Here is a 15,800-nt window from a genome sequence, read left to right as displayed (position 1 = left end):
GACATAGATAAGGACTCTCAGAAAAGTACTTTTATAGCACAGGATATAATCCCAAGAACTAACATGATATTACATGAAATAAAAAAGCTTTTACACAGTAAAAGACAATGACCAGAATGAAGAGGCAGCCTACAGACTGGAGAAAAAGAAACCCTTGCCAACTGTATACATCGAGGCTGCTGACTCTGGTTTAAACAAGCTTTCCATGTAAACTACCCTTCTTTTTTTTTTTCCCTGTTTTTCTAGACAGGGTTTCTCTGTGGCTTTGGAGGCTGTCCTGGAACTAGCTCTTGTAGACCAGGCTGGTCTCAAACTCACAGAGATATGCCTGCCTCTGCCTCCCGAGTGCTGGGATTAAAGGTGTGCACCACCACCACCACCACCACCACCACCACCACCACCACCGCCCGGCTTGACCTCCACTTCCATTTTTAAAACCTTATTTTATCTATTATTATTACACATGCACATGTGTGTCGCTAGTTGGCAAGGAGGGAGGGCATGCATATGCTACAGCATGTGTGTGGAGATCAGAGGACAAATTTATGGAATCAGCTCTCTGCTTTCCACTCTTACATGTGTTTCTGAAAGACTCCAACTCAAGCCTAGCCTGATACCCACCAGCATGTATTTAAAAGTCACTCTGGCCACACACAGCTCTGGAACAAAGAACACATGAAATGGTCGGTCATGATGACCAGTCTCTGGAAATTGTTATTATTACTAGTTTCTATTATCTTCAACAACTATCTGGTTTCTAAAAATTGTTATAGGTTACCCTGCTCCAGAGCACCCAAGTTTTGAAAATAAGTACAAGTCACTCTGTTCCCAGAAAAACCACTAGCTGTCCCATGGCCCCGAAGGTGTAAAAACCAAAATAACATTCCAAACCCCTCGTGGGCAAAATTGTAAGTTCAGTTCCCAACCAATCAATAAATGACTCATGTATGTTATAGCCAATCAATATGTTGTCGTACTCCTGCTAGTGACCAAAAAGACATAAAAACTTCCTGCTTTGGAAACTCAGGGCCATTCTCTTCCCAGGGAATGACCCCAATGCGTTGGAATAAAATCCTTTTGCCTTTGCATCTAACTTGTGTCCTGTGAGTGACTCTGTGGGGTGCATCTCCCAGAGCTGAACTTCACTTTTGGGTCCAACATTTCCAGGGATCAAACTCAGGGTGCCGGGCACAATAGCAAGCACCGTTACCCACTGAATCATCTATCTCACTAGACCTAGACTTCATTTTATTTTAAAGTTAAAACTCTTAACATTTTATTCACAAGTGTCTTCCATCTCCGAAACTTGGATCTATCTCCAGGCTTTATATTCCTCTCTCTCAGGCCATATCCATTCTCCCAGACATTAATAAGTGTATCAGTTTAGAGCTCTTCAGCCAAAAGCAATAAAATACCACTAACAGGGGTTAACTACAGGCATTTAATATAAACACACATGTAACAATAAGTCTGAAGAGGAGAGTCCCAAACTTGGCTCTGTAGACTAGCAAAGTGACTAGTGACTACTGGTTTTGCTTTCCTGCCCTTGGATTCATCCATATGCCTGCCACAGCATTGAGGATGGCTGCTACCCAAAGATCTCTGCTGTCCTGGTGGGTCACAGACATGAGGGAAAGAAATGAAGGCAAAAGCAGCCTCCTCCTCATGGATGCCTTCTAGGAAGAAAAAAAAAAGTCTTCCCAGATGTCTGTCAGTGTCATCAATCAAAACCAGACACAATTTTACACCTGAACCAATTAAAGGGAAATGGGCTACCATACTGAATGTCAGTTGTGGTTTATGCCCCCACAACCCAAACACAGTTGGTGAGGAGCCAGCCACTCTGGGATCCTTATTTCTATCCCTGACAATTACACCTCCCTGTCTTGGTGTCACTTCAAACTCAGACTACCAGGAAACCAATCCCTTTCCCTTCCTCCTGATTCTGGATGTCTTCTCTGCCTTCCCTGACTTTTCCAGGGGATGCTGCATCTGCTCATCATGAAGCCTATGGACCTCAAGATCATTTTGCATGCAAGATCCATCTGCATGACCATTTCCCTCGGTCACCGAGGGATACAGATTATTTTTCTCCCTAATATCTCCCATTCTGACCATTCCTTTCCACACCTTCACCCAATCTGTTCCACCTTTTTGTTCATGGACCATTTCATGTATCTGTAACTGGGCTCCAGCCTCCAGGGTCAAGTACTATGCAACCAAGTTCACTTATCAATTCCTTTAACCTCTGTATTAGCCTCCCACACTAACCTTGTATGCATCTACAGAAAGAAAACTGCAGACTTCTTACTTTTATTTACATTATCTTTTAAAAAAACAACAATTCTCCATCACCTCTTTCAGACAGATTGATCAGTTGTCTAAATGCTGTATACATTACTAACACCACACATGTGTCTGTACCACTTTCTTAGATAAGAAAACTTTTCTAAGTCAGGATTAGAGATAAAGACTTAAAATTTCAGCAGGTAGGAAGTTGAGGCAGAAGGATTGCAAGTTCAAGGCCAACTTGGGCTACAAAGTATGTTTGAAGTCAGCTCAGCTACACAGTGAGTTTCTATCTCAGCAATGCCCCCCCCCACCAGCCACCAGGGTCTGGGGATGTAGCTCAGCTAGTAGACTGCTTGTTCAATAGGCTCAATGACCTGGGCTTGACTGCAGTAACACCTACTATCCCAGCACTGAGGAGGTGGAGGCAGTAGTAGGAGTATCAGATCATCCTTACCTACATAGCAAGTTTAAGTTCACCTCGGACTACATGTGACCCTGGACAGGGAGAGAGGGAGGAAAGCAGGGAGGCATAGAAAGAGCAAGAGGAAGAAGAGAGAGAGAGAGAGAGAGAGAGAAATCTTTTTCTTACCTGAATCCCACAAGGCTAAATGGTAGAAGTAGATAACTGGGGATAAACCCTTGAAGGCTACAGCCAGACCCTGGTTTGGCCCTACTCAATCTGCTTCCCAAACCACAATGATGTGGACAGCTTCTGCCCACACTCCCACTGCCACAGGCAGAGCTGCTCTACCACGCCTTCCCTGCTGTGCTGAATGGGAAAGTCTTAAACCCATGAGCCAAAATAAATCCTTCCTCCCTCAAGCTATTTCTATAAGATGTGTGGTCATAGTCACACTGTGAGAAATTAACACACTCACCTTTTTTTGTTGTTGGGTTTTTGTTTATTTGTTTGTTTGTTTGAAACAGGGTCTCTCTACATATCCTTGGATATCCTAAATCTCACTATGTAGACCAGACTGGCCTCAAATTCACAGAGAGAGATCCCTCTGCCTCTCAAGTACTGGAATCAAAGGTGTACACCACCACCCCTGGCAGCAGCTGCTGCTTCTTCCTTCTCTTCTTCTTTGTCTCCTTTCTTCTTCCTCTTTCTCTTCCTCTTCTTCCTGATTACCTTCTTAACTACATATGCATAAAGAAACATGAGCTACTTCCAGAAAAATGACAAGGTTGTCGAGACAAAAAGTAAGTCACACAGAACTGTTTTCTGGCCAGATATTTCGTAAGACTTCTAGAAGAGGTAGAGGAAGGATAGGAGGGAGGAGTAAAGGGGAAGAAGAGGAGGAGCAAGGAAGGAGGAAGAGAAAGAGGGAGTGAAGGAAGGGGGAGGGAATGAGGGAGAACAGAGGAGACGGAAGAGAAGGGGAGAGGAGGGAGAGGAGGAGACACCTTGGCCTCAAGAGCTGAGATCTGGTGAAGGTAAAGTATGGTGCCAGGCTACCCAAAGAACTTCTTTGAAAGAATTTGTCAAAGAACAACTTGGGCCTTATTGCTGTTAAATCTAAGATTTTTGAAAGCTAGCAGAAGCCTGTGGTCTATCACTTAGTTCTTCCAAGTCCCTGGGCTTCTTTCTTTGTTTGAGACACAGGAGGAAGAACTTCGCATTGTCTTTCCTGTATGTGTTCACATATTTGTCCTGACAGTATTTCAAAAGACCATGCTTTCAATCTACCATTCACATTTCTTTGGCACAAGTTGTCTGTTCTGGCAGTGGTGCTTCAGTTAAGACTGAGAGAAAACTCCATGCTGGCTGGTATACATTAAATGGGATTCACTGGCCCACTGAGCTGAAAAGGTCCAGATGCTGGGTACTACCAGCCATAGTCCCATGACACAGAAGAACACTCTTGCCCTGAAATTTGTACAAAACTTTTCCATCTTGGATTGACTGTTGGCTTGTTGGTTTTGGTCAGAATGATCACATACCAGTTCCTGAACTGAGCCACGTGGCCTGAAGAATACCATCAATTTCTTATCTAAGATCTGGATTCCCAAACTCCTGTGTGGGTAATGAGGGAGTGGGATTCCCCCGTAGACTCATAGTGTCTACACTGAAGCAGGACAGCCTCCCTCAGTGTCAGGTCTGCACAAGACTGGAGGTATCCCTGAACAAAAGCAGAGAGCTGTCTAAAGCATGCAAGAGGCAATAAGCATGGGGTTACCCTTGAAAGTTTATTCTGTACACAATTATAGAGCACAATACGTCACCAGAGGCTGCTGAGCAGGATGCTTCACTTCTGACCACCAAGGGCCACCAGGCACAGAGCCCAAGTCTGCCAGATCTTTATCTATGGAAGCATGAGGATTTCCAGGAGGAAGTGAGAACCGAGTGAACAATCCCAGCTCCCAGGTCACTAGGCAAAGCCAATTGTTCCTGCTCCATATGGAGTACTAATCAGTTTCATCACAAGGAAAGGGGAGATGCTGGAGAATCCAAAGCCTCCAGTGTGGCATCAGAGGGAAAAAGAACTTTAAAAATAACCTCCCCTCAAATGAAAAAAACAGAGAAAAATGTGAGAAAGAGTCAATCTGAAGTGAAACAGTCTTTAATTACTCCCCCCTCCGCCCCCAACTGGGGAAAATAGAAGTGGGAAAATACACTCTCTTTGGATAGGAGAATAAGAATAACATTGGAAAAGAGAAAAAGATTTGGCTTTTTGTTTATCTCTAGCTAGCCCAGAACTTGCTATGTAGACCAGGCTGGCCTGGAACTCACAGAGATCTGCCTGTTAATTGCTGTTTTTAACCACCTATCATAAAGTTTCGTTTTCATTCTATCACGAAGGGTTTTTTTTGGCAAGTACAGTGTTTGTCGATTTTTCGGGGAGGGGGGCAGTTTTCAAATCCCTCCTGGCTGTGAGCTGAATCAACTTAACCTTAACCGTACAGCTGGCCCACTCCTTTGGCATCCATCGAAGATCACTGATGTTCCAGGCTTCACTGTCACACAATCACGTGGTCACATGGTCAGCAGCTGTCTTCCTTCCCTTCCAGAGGGGGGTGCTTTTCAGGATCACATGTCTGGAGGCATCAGATGCTGCTTCTGAGCGTCGTGGTTCTTCCTCTGCAGTCAAGTCAAATGTCACTGAATGACTGAGCTCCCACTAACAAGAAAGAACCGGGAAGCAGAGAGAAATCCTTGCTTTAGCTCTGACTTTCAGAAACATTCTCAGCAATAAGCCCACCAGGACAGAAAAGGAGCCCATCCACCTCAGGGTTAATGAGTGCACCCTGAATGGCAGGGAAGGCAGTAGTGATGCATCCCTTCTGCCTCCCAGAAACCAGTATGTGTGCAGGGTGGGTAGAGAGCCCAGCAGGAACAAAGAACAGTGGGAATGAAGAACAGGGTAAGGGCTACACTGTAGAAAGTGTTGGAAGTCAAAGTTCTAGAATCAGTGAGCCAAGGAAAAGAGAAATGATCCCCATCTCAAAAGCAGCATGTGATGCCAGTATGCCCTCCCCATCCCTTAAGAACCCCAACACAATGTAGAAGGAGGGAATATGAGCTTCCCATCGGACCACCTGTTAGTTTCATCCTGGTTCAGCTACCTAGCAGCCTCATGACCCTGAGAAAGCTGCATTCTCTCGATGTTCAGGGGCAGTCAAACTGCTTACATATTAGAAGAATTGAAGCCCTTGGAGCCCTTGGGAATCTTGAGGCAATCACTAGGCAAATGAGTCAGGCTAACCTGATGGATGACAAAAGACAAAAATCTCCCTGCACCAGTGGACATTGGGCCAACCACCAAATATGCAAGTGGTGTTATTCCATCTAGCCCCAAATTAGCTGCTCCATCTGACCTACAAAATCATGAGAAATGATAAAAGTTAAAAATGAGTGTTTTGTTTTGCTGTGTCTCAAAGCTTGGTGATAAGTTGTAGATAAACCCTTAGCAGAATCGTCACTCTGTGTGTGTGTGTGTGTGTGTGTGTGTGTGTGTGTGTGTGTGCAGTGTCCTTGGGAAGCTCAGAAGATAACTAGCAGAAGTTGATTTTCTTTTTCTACCATGGGTCATTGTGTTTGGAGACAAGTGCCTAATTTACCCAATGACCCATCTCGCCTGCCCCAGTTTCTCAGTTCTTCTGAGCATAAAACTTCTTTCCTCTGATAACAAAAATCACCTGGGGTCTAGAGAGATTGCTGAGCACTTAAGAGCTGAGCTGTTCTTCCAAAGCACTCAGGTTTGATTCCCAAAACCTACATGAGGGCTCACAATCATTTATGACTTTAGTTTCAGGGGATACAAATCCTCTTCTGGCTCCTCTGGGCTCCTCCACCACTGGGCATGCACAGACACACATGCAGGAGTCACTCTCATAAAATAGCAATGCATTATTTCAATTAAAAAGAAAACAAATCACCTGTGCTCTGGCAGGTGCTTACCCCCCCCCCACTCCCCACTAACACCCCCAAGGCCTCCAGTGCCTGCTGCTAGGTACATCTCTGTGAGACCGAAGGATCCAGTAAAAGACACTGCAACTTCCTCTCAGGGCTGGTTCAACCTTTAAATAATACAAATAGCTGTGGAGGTGGGAGACCAGGACAGTTTTCTACCCTTTATGCAAACCTCCTTAGCTGGATGTCCTTAGACACATAATGTGGCCCTGGTTACCCCAAGACACTGGAAGCTCAGTGCAGCTTTGAAGTAAAATTGTTTGATTCATAACAATGGTGCCTGGGTGAGCCAGGAAAACAGTCACTCTTTATTCTACAGACAAAGCCTTGGAGGCTGGATTGGATTCAGACTTCCTGCTGTAACTGAACCCCTCCCCAAGGATCTGTAGGCCTCAGCCAGGCTCAGACCTCTCCAGATTGGGCTTAAGGTCTAAGAAGTAGGCTTTACTCACAGTAGCCCAAGGCATGGGTCTCTGCTTCAGAGTAAGTGTGAGAACTATGGAAGGGACAGGTGACATCACCACCACTCCGAAACAAATGAATCACAATATCCAGTGATAAATGAATCTTTACATTCTGTTCACATGTTTTTAGAGTGTGAAAATGCCTGTAAATGAAGAGTTTTAATATAATTATGAATTATAATAACCCTTAGTCTTAGCTAGGAGTTAAATCAGATGCTCAGGTATCCCAGAGTGACTACAGTCTTCCACCCTAAAAACTGCTATGTCCAATTGTTGTGGTACACACCTATAATCTCAGTACTTGCCAGGTGGAGGCCAGCCTGGGCTACATAGAGATTTACTATCTCAAAAATAAGCAAACAGCTGTTTGGTTATATCAATAGTTCCTCCAAGGGCACAGGTTCCAAGGATAGGGTGTAAAAATTCTGTCACTCATCTGACTGGAGGCACACACCAAGTGAAAAAAGGTAAAGGTAAACCTTACAGGCTTCATTTTCTAGCTTCCTACCTTAGTATCTATTCATTGTTCTCTCAAAAGGGTTGGGGCTTTTGTAACAATGGCCTGTGTGCATGAAAGATTTTCACTTTTTAAATTTGAATTTTTATTAATTAATATTGGGGGAGGGTCACATGTACCACAGTGCACATATAGATGTCAGAGGACAACTAGGTCAGTATCTCCTTCCACCTTTCCTGGGGTTCCGGGAATTGAACCTGGGTCACCAGGCTTGCCTCATCAGGCATCAAGCACCTTTACCTGATGAGCTATCTCACCATCCCCAGGCTTTACTTTTTTGAAGGACATTCAAAGAACCACAAACTGCCAGGCATGGTGGGGCATGCCTGTAATCCTAGCACCTGAGAGGTAGCATTAGGAGAATCAAGAGTTCAAGTTCAGCCTGGGCTACATCAGACCCTATTTCAAAACAATTAAGAGCAATAGCAAAAAAAGAAAGAAAAAAACAAAAGAAAGAAAAAAGAAATCATAAACCACACAATTATTTTCATTCTAAAAACAAAACATTTTCACAACAGTCTTCTAATGTAACTTAGGAATATATAATGTTTTTGCCTGCTTGAGAGGTGGGGAAATTGGAAGACAGGAGTGGTATTGAACTAGTCAATGAAGAGTTCTTTCCACAAGTAACTGCTTTGCATGGGGCAAGAAAAACTGAAATGAGCTTTCTTGGACCACCAGCCCCTAAATCATGGCACAGAGACTTATCATTAACAAGCTTAGGCTTGTCCCACTAGCTCTTATAACTTAAACTAACCCATTTCTATTCACCTACATGCTGCCACGTGACTCATGGCTTTTACCTCTTCTCCTGTTTGTCCTGCTCCCTCTGTGTCCAGCTGGCAACTCGGCCTTTCTTCTTCCCTCCATCACCAGGAGTCCCACATAACCTCTTCCTGTCTAGCTATTGGCCATTCAGCTCTTTATTAAACCAATCATGGTGACACATCTTCACACAGTGTAAAGGAATATTCCGAAACAGAAAATCACATATACCACAATTTCTAGCTTTTCTGTTAATTCACACCAGTGGTAGGTGAACTGTCTCTCCAAGTGAAAAGGCTCTGATGTGTGAAAGCTGATGATGCCCATGGTGTGAACACTTCCAATGTGGATGATTTCCAGTGTCAGAGGCTAACACTGAACACACAGTCTGGGAGGACTATGGGTAGCCAGCCCACTCTATTTAGGGTTTCTACCATAAAGATGCATTAATGTAACACCTTTAAGAAAATGATGATTTTAGTATAACTAAGAAATGAATAATTTTAGTGCTTACTACATTTTTAATATAATTTATAAGTTTATCAAGAAAATTTGGGTTTTTTAAAGAATGTATCTTGCTTATTCTTTGACAGTTTCATACATGTATACAAAGTATCTTGACCACATCTACCATCAACTTCTACCCGCCTTGCTCCCCAATACACCTTCCCACCTTCATGTCCATGTCCCACCATAACTCACTAAATCCAGTTAGCGCTGCATGAGGGAATGCTGAAAGGTCTTGTTGACCTGCCCTTGTGTGGGTCTTGTTCCTATTATCATAGCTTCAGTAGGTTCCTGAGTACATCGGCCATGTCACACCCAGGACAGCACCCCTCCCCATCCTCAAGCTCTTACATTCTCACTCTCTCCCCTGTGATGTTCCCTGAGCTTTGGTGGAGGGAAAGGGGAAGTTGAATTTTTGAGGCAGTACCTCATGAAGTCCAAGAATGGTCTCCATCTTGCTATATACCTGAAGATGGCCTTGAACTCCTGATCCTTCTTCCTCCACATCCCAAGTGCTAGGTTTACAGATGTGTACCATCAGGATTGGCTCTAATTTAATTTTAATGATACCATACTTCACAAGCAGCTGGCTGAATTCTTGAAAAAAAAAAAAAGACCCAGTTCTCACCAGCCTGTAGGCATTAAATCTACTTGCCACTGACCCCAAGGTCTATAGAGTTATTTGAAATCTAAAATTAGGTAAGATAAATGTGCCCTGGGGTGAATACTTAGTTGTAGACATTGTTATTATCTGCCCTTGTCAACACACATGTTTTGAAAACTTTGGGATTGCACAAGTAAATTTTTCATCATAGGGTAGAGATGGCATTACAACCTGTCTGGAATAAAAGTCAAAGAAAATAACTGGAGCCAATGGGGCTGAGGCTAGTGACAGGGAAGGTTTTGAATGACTAGGCATTGTTCTACAACTTTCCTGAATTACAGAGCAAAAGACCAAAACAAACAAAAAAAACCCTACCTTTCTGTTGCAAAGAAAGAGAGCTTTTCTGGTTTGAACTATTCATCTTCGATATTGGCTGAGATTCACCTGGGTAATTATGAGTCTTGCTTTGATTTGTTCTTTGTAGGCCTAAGCTTTTGGTATGGGACATAAAACATTAGCACATTGTGTAAGGAATCAAGCCATCTTGATTCACAAACAGAAAAGACTTGGGGGACACAAAAAGATAAACAAGACACTGTCTCCCCAGTCTCAGGGGACACATATTTTCAGTGTCAACACAGTCTGCCTTGATAGTGTCTCTTTAGATTCTGCACCTGAAGCATCCTTGTCCTGACCCTGAGACTACAAAGGCTAAGTTCAGGTGGCTAATTGACATTAGAACTGTGACTACTTCAGGTCTTCAGGTTTCTGCTCTGGGATCATCCCCTTACCATTTTGATTACTGTGTCAGGGAAAGACCTCCAAACCAAGCAAGAGCTCCTATACATGGCTGGGACAGTGGTTTGCAATCTGGTTGGCCCATTAGAACATTCTAGGAGGACTTTTTAAATGCTTGATTCTTCTCTCTCATGGTTTTATTCAACTGCTCTAGAGCAAACTGGGGAGTCTTTTTGTTTGTTTGTTTCTTTTCCAAGGTCATTTGTAGTTATTATATGTAGCCAGAGTTGAGAGACTGAGGCAGAAAGATTATAAACTTGAAACCAGCCGGAGACTATACAATGAAGGCTCTGTTTCATTTGATTAATAAATAAATAAAAACAAAAATTTAAAAGGTAAAGGTATATAAGGCGTAAACTACTCTAGTAAACATGAAATGATGAATTCTTCACAACTGTGTGGGTACCACAACTGTGCCTGTGTCCACTGCTCTTGTTAACTCAATGTCTGTTCTATGAGAAACACCTTATTTAAGGAAAAGGAAAGGGAAACAAGCAGGGAGCTCCCAGCCCTGGATTAAAGCCCTGAACCCAATTTAGTTACAACACAGTGACCCAGAGGGCACAGCAAGCGCTCCCAAACTGCAGGGAAATCCCAGTGCCCAGACAGGCTAGTCTTTCATACTTTCAATGGAGAACTCAGTATGTGTATGCAGAAGAATGTTTAACTTTCTTAAGAAGGAAAGCCAACAAATTAAGTACTTGTGCATTTTTTTAATAAAGCATTGTGAACAAATGTTGACTTTGCTAGTCCACAAATTGTTCCTCCTATTGATTAAAACACTAAGACGCAGAATGTTTTTGCTGTTGGCATCCATGTTTTCTGTATGTATTGGGTTCACTAGAGAAGCAAAACCAACAGAAAATACATTTCTGTCGGTGTGCTACAGGTGGAGATTACAGGAAGTGGCCCGTGTAATTACAGAGGGCTGAGGTATCTGCTGCCCACATGCTGGGTACCCATGAAAACACTGTTCAGCTCACAAAGGCAGTATAAGACACCCCCCCCCCATCAGGTTTTACTGTACTTGGAGCCTCAGTGGAGGGGGAGATGCTTGCCCAGCCTGGGGAAACGGTCTGCTTTAGTCATTTCACCAGTTCAGATGCTAATCTCCTCTGGAAACACTTTCCCAAACACATTCAGAAATAGGTTTTACCAAATTTGGGGTCTCCCTTAGTCCAGTCAAACTGATACGTAAAATTAACTGTCACAACATGGGTAAGTGTTTTATACACATTTATCTGAAGATATTCTGAACTGTAAGTTTTTCTGTAATGAAGGCAGACCTAGTAATCCAATGTCACTTAAAAGCAATGTAAGTTTCACTGGGTTGTGGTGGTGACACCTAACTATATGCATTCATCAAAATCCCCAGAGCTGAACCTGAAGACGGGATAGATAGCACTGTCTGTAATTCATGCCTCATTATTTTAGAGAATGAATATAAGGATGGGCATGGATGTTAGATAAATGTTTGCTGAAGAGACAAAAAGGCAAGGAGACTTTCCTTTCATTTTGCTAAATCACATATTTTTCAGTCTAAACAAAACAACAAAAATGAATCTTAGTTATATGAGCTCTTCTGCAGCTAGTTCAACCCAGTATTACTTTTTCCCTAAGGCTGGAGAACTGTGCCACATTCTTGGCACAAAGCTCTCATCTTTGAGAACTGACAAAATCAGCTAGTAGGACTCACATAGGAGAATAGATAACTTTTAAATCTAAGTGTGGAGAACTAGCAAGTGGGCTCAGAGGGAAAAGGTGCTTGGCGCCAAAGCTGATAATGTGAGTTCTAAACCCAGGGCCCACATAACGAAAGGAGAGAAAAGACTCAAGTTCATACAATTTGTCTTCCACATGCCCCTCCCCCAGCACCCTCATGCCCTCCACACTCATATAAATAAATGTCATTATTAATTTTCTTAATTAAGCATGTTGATAAGTTAACAAAAATAAAAATGACACAGTGGCCCCATACATCATCAGCTCCCTTGTCTGTCCTTGAGGTCTCTTATTCATTTCAGTATTTCCAGATCCTAGCAGGGTGCTTGATAAAAACTGAATAAAGATGAATGGACAGTTGAATTTGGTTGAGCCACATGGAAGTTTTAATGCCCTTTATGCCTACAGCCAGAGAAAACACAGGCTGTTTTTCTTTTAAGTTCCACCAGAGTAAATGACAACCTGAAGCCACTTGTATTGGCTCAAGAGAACTGCATGATTAATTAAATTTCAGGAGTTCTGCCAACTGGCTGTTAAATGCAGTCATAATTAAAAACCAATTGATCTTAGCTTACACCTAGAAATTATATTAAAAATCGAAGTAAAGGCACTGGGGTGTGGCTCAGTTGGTAAAGTGCTTGCCTGGCATGTACAAAGGCCTGGGTTCAATCTTCAATACATCATACACCAGGCATAGAGTTATACACTGTTAACCCCAGCAGTAAGGAGATGGAGGCATGAAGATCAGAAAGCCAAGGTTATCCTTAGCTACCAGGTGAGTTCAAGCCAACCTCAAATACATGAGACCTCCATATCAAAAAGACAGAAAATGTTAAAGATACTGAGCATTCGAGATACGCCGCTTCCTGATTATTATACTTCAGTTAGCAATGGTCACCACTCTGGGCCGTGGGACCTGTGTAATGGTGCCCTCCTGCACATGTTTCCCAGAACCATACTCCATGATGTTATGCTAGTCGTGGGAGACCAACCTTGGGGACAGGATTCACACCATGCAAATGAGCAAACATCTGCAGATCAGGACTCACCCCTCCCCAGAGCCCGCCATGAACCATTTGCCATCATGCTGCTGGCTATGTCATATTTTGCACAGGATCCTCCAGAGAGCAGCCTTCTTGTATGGTAAAGAAATCACATAATCCATCTTTCCAAAGCCAGCACCCTCTTCTGCCCTATTGAACTGAGAGCTTTTCTTTCTCCCTCACCCATGCCTTGATGTGCAGAAAGTTATCATGCACTGTAGTCAATCAAATGGTTTCCACCTCAGTGCAGGTGACTCCTCCCCCAGCCCCCACCAGCCATCTTCCTCCTCTGGGTTCTGATCGGAAAAGGGTAGATATATGTAAACCCAACTGAACTGGTTATAAAATGTGTGCCTCTATGTAATGTGTGGGGAGGGGTCCCCAACCTTAAAGAACTAGGAAAGATGGCCATCCCTGCAAAGTGAAATAAAGCAATCTTGGAAAAGACAAATATGATATGCTTGCTCTCATAAGCAGAATCTAGATTAAAGTTATCTAATGTGGCATGGAAACAGAAGGGTGCTATGGAGGGGTCCGAGAATGGAGACCATGGGAAGAGAGACAAGAGACCGGAGATGAAAGGGAACAAATGTATAATATATATCAATGAAGGGGCCGTGGTTTTGTATGCTAATTAAAACACATTTTAAAGATGAAATTATTAATTTAACTACACTTTTAAAAGAAATAGGGAAACACTTTTAAAGTAAGTATGGAGCAAAATCCAGTGATTTCCTTGGAAAACTCAAGTCCAGGCTGACCCTGTGCAGATCCCAACCCTGAGGTTATGGGGTGACAGACTACTGGAGCACAGTCATGTGCTCTGACTGGTCATGTGTTTACCTCAAATTTTTGCTCTCTTCTTACTTGTTATATTTATTTATTTGTATGTTTATTTAGTTATGTGTGTGTGTGTGTGTGCGCGCACACACGAGCTCACACATGAGCACATGCAAATATGGAGGCCAGAGGTCAACAGAATGTTTCTTCCTCCCTTTCTCAACTTTATTTTTTGAGTCAGGCTCCCTCACTGGGATCTGGAGCTCATCAATTTAGCTAGAATAGCTGGTTAGTGAACCCCAGCGTCTTCCTCTTTTTCTCCCCAGTGCTGGGATTACATACACATGGCATCGTGCCTGGCTTTTTACACGGGTGATCTGAACTCAGGTTCTCATACTTGTGTGGCAAACATGTTACCAGCTAATCCAGTTCCTCTGCCCCACATTAGATCACTTGAAAGACCTGAAGGAAATAAAATGCCAAGATCAATGCCTTTTTTGCTTTTCGGGCTTGCTCCTTGGCAAATGAACAAATTCTCTCTGCCCCTGTATTGGCAGAAACAAGTGATGGGAGACATTTTGACTATGTCCAACCAACCTGTCCTCCAGTCTTTTCCCAGCCCAGCCCATCATCAGACTGATCTGAATTTTTATCACTACCACTCGAGTCAATCTTATATTTCCTTCTCTTATTTAGAGGTCTTTTCGGTCCCATTGGCAAGGTGAATTACTACAGAAAGAATGAGACAGAATAAGGATGTGTATTAAGGAGGGGTCAACACCTGTGGCAGGGAGTAGAAGAGGCAGGAGTAGAGTCATGTAGAAGTTGAGCTCCTAAGTCATCACGATAAGGCATTATGTTTGTTTGGTGTGTGTGTGTGTGTGTGTGTGTGTGTGTGTGTGTGTGTGTGTGTGTGTGTTCCTTTATTGCATGCATGTGGGGATGATCAGAGGACAACTTGTAGAAATTAGTCCTCTCCATGTGGGTTCCAGAGATCAAACTGGGGTCTTTAGGCTTGGCAGAAAGTATCCTGACCATTACACCAGCTCCACAACAAAGCTTTAGCTACCTACATAAGAGGTCTGAAGCTGGAATGTTCAGTATGTGTACAGAACAGGTCATTCATTACCGGATACCCCAGGAAGCTACATGAGCTCAGACCAGGAAGCTGTGTGCAGAAAAGAGGGTTCAGAAAAGGGTTAACAGTGAGAACCATGTTGCCAGTAGCACTTCCTAGAGTGCCACTCCTTCAGTCAGGCGACGGTGCCTTTCAGAAATGAAAGGCATCAAGGGTGGCACATTACAGCAACTATTTAGGTACTAGCAGCTTTAAGGAGCCCCACTGTGGGCACCAAATGCTAACGGAAGCTGGGGTTCCCTCTTTGGGTTCCTAGTCTTGCAAATAAAAGAATTTTTAAAAGAATTTGAAAGGAAACTTGAGAACAATTCCACTAGAGCTTGAGAGAAAAATAACAGTGCAGAAAAGCTGTAAATATTGACAGCTGCCTGGAGAAGGGAGGAGGAGGAGGAGGAGGAGGAGGAGGAGAAGAAAACCATACTTTTTGCCATGAAGGTTAGCAAGCAGCGGCATGGAAGAAGCAGGGAGGGGGGTAGAGCTTCCTATAATGAGAAGGACCATAGCATTGGGAAAAGCATGTCCAGGTTTTGGTCAATATCTAAAAGAAATAAAAAATTGTGAACAAAAGTTCCAGAAAGAACTGGACCTCCACAAGGCTGGTTACCTGACAGGAGCATCAGTGATGGTGGACACACTGGACCTACCCAGAGCCTAATTACAACTTATCTTGAGCTATTTTTAGCTCCCCAGTGGCCAGCCATTTTTGCCATCTCTATTTTTGACCAAACATCCTTACAACAGACAAACTTTTTTATA

The sequence above is a fragment of the Cricetulus griseus genome (assembly GCF_003668045.3).
Source record: "Cricetulus griseus strain 17A/GY chromosome 1 unlocalized genomic scaffold, alternate assembly CriGri-PICRH-1.0 chr1_1, whole genome shotgun sequence".
NCBI classification, from domain to species: domain Eukaryota; kingdom Metazoa; phylum Chordata; class Mammalia; order Rodentia; family Cricetidae; genus Cricetulus; species Cricetulus griseus.
Note: the sequence above shows the minus strand (reverse complement) of the source record.